This window comes from Arachis hypogaea, chromosome 20 (assembly GCF_003086295.3).
Source record: "Arachis hypogaea cultivar Tifrunner chromosome 20, arahy.Tifrunner.gnm2.J5K5, whole genome shotgun sequence".
Classification (NCBI taxonomy): Eukaryota; Viridiplantae; Streptophyta; class Magnoliopsida; order Fabales; family Fabaceae; genus Arachis; species Arachis hypogaea.
The window spans coordinates 124,907,302-124,909,111 of NC_092055.1; the positions used below are offsets into that span (position 1 = coordinate 124,907,302).

At 29.1% G+C, this 1,810-nt stretch overlaps 1 non-coding gene across 1 annotated transcript; it reads left to right on the plus strand.

Moving 5' to 3' along the window:
* The first annotated feature begins 261 nt into the window (after nt 1-261).
* LOC112787264 (small nucleolar RNA R71) lies at nt 262-369 on the plus strand. The gene has a single exon (XR_003194685.1). It is a non-coding gene; the product is annotated as a small nucleolar RNA R71 (small nucleolar RNA).
* The last annotated feature ends 1,441 nt before the right edge of the window (nt 370-1,810 follow it).

The following is a 1,810-nucleotide window of genomic DNA, read 5'->3' on the forward strand; positions in this document are numbered from 1 at the left end:
CTGAGTCAATATTTTTTTCTGAGCCAATATGGCATTCAGAGTATCAATTTCAAGAACTCCCTTCCTCTGAGGCGTCCCATTACTCACAGGATTCCTTTCAGAAGTGTACATGAACTGGTTATTTGCAACCATGTCAATGAGTTCTTGAGCTTCTGCAGGTGTTTTCTTTAGGTGAATGGATCCACCTGCAGAATGGTCCAATGACATCTTTGATAATTTAGACAGACCATCATAGAATATATCCAGGTTGGTCCATTCTGAAAGCATGTCAGAAGGACACTTTTTGGTCAGTTGCTTATATCTCTCCCAAGCTTCATAGAGGGATTCACCTTCTTTCTGTTTGAAGGTTTGAACATCCACTCTAAGCTTGTTAAGCTTTTGAGGAGGAAAGAACTTGGCTAAGAAAGCCGTGACCAGCTTATCCCAAGAGTTCAGGCTATCCTTAGGTTGAGAGTCCAACCATATTCTAGCTCTGTCTCTTACAGCAAACAGGAAAAGCATAAGCCTGTAGACCTCGGAGTCAACCCCATTGGTCTTAACAGTATCACAGATCTGCAAGAATTCAGTTAAGAACTGAAAAGGATCTTCTGATGGAAGTCCATGAAACTTGCAGTTCTGTTGCATCAGAGAAACTAATTAAGGCTTTAGCTCAAAATTATTTGCTCCAATGGCAGAGATTGAGATGCTTCTTCCATGTAAAATGGAATTTGGTGCAGTAAAGTCACTAAGCATCTTCAACAAGAATGTTCTTATCCTTGTTCCTTCTCATATGAAAAAGAAAAAAAAACAGAAAAGAAAATATGGAATCCTCTATGTCACAGTATAGAGATTCCTTTATGTGAGTAGAAGAAGAAAAGAAATTCGAACACAGAAAGAGGGAGGGGGTTCAAATTTTTAAGAAGAAGAGAAGTGTTAGTAGATAAATAAAATAATTAGAAAGAGATGAGGGGGAGAGAATTTCAAAAATTAAATAAATGAAAATAAAAAAATATTTTTGTTTTTAATTAAAAATTAAAGTTAAAATTCGAAAATTAAAAAAAAGAAAAATTAAATTAAAATTCAAAACAATTAGTTAATTAAAAAGGAATTTTGAAAAAGAAGATGGTGATTTTCGAAAATTAGAGAAAGAGAATTAGTTAGGTAGTTTTGAAAAAGATATGATTGAAATAGTAAACTTTTAAAATCAAACAAAAAGTCAAGTAGTTAATTGAAAAAGATTTGAAAATCAAATTTTGAAAAGATAGGAAGTTAGAAAAGAAGTTAGAAAAGATTTTGAAATTGATTTTGAAAAAGATGTGATTGAAACTTATTTTGAAAAAAAATTGAAAAAGAAATTTAAAAAGATTTGATTTTGAAAATTAAAGTTGATTACTTGACTAACAAGAAACAAAAAGATATGATTTAAACTTTAAAGATTGAACCTGTCTTAATAGGCAAGTAACAACTTGAAAAATTTTTGAATCAATCACATTAATTGTTAGTAATAATTTTGGAAACATGAAATAAAAATAAAAAAATATTTTGAAAATTGATTTTAAAAATTTTCGAAAATTATGAAAGAAAAATTAAAAAGATTTGAATTTTGAAAAAGATTTGAAAAAGATAGGATTTTTTTTTTAAATTGAAAATTTGATTTGACTCATAAGAAACAACTAAATTTTTAAAACTTTTGACTAGATCAAATCAAATTTTCGAAAATTATGAGTGAAATAAGGGAAAGATATTTTTTTGATTTTTGAATTTTTAATGAAGAAAGAGAAAAACAACAAAAAGACTCCAAATATTAAAATTATGGATCAAAACAAAGGAA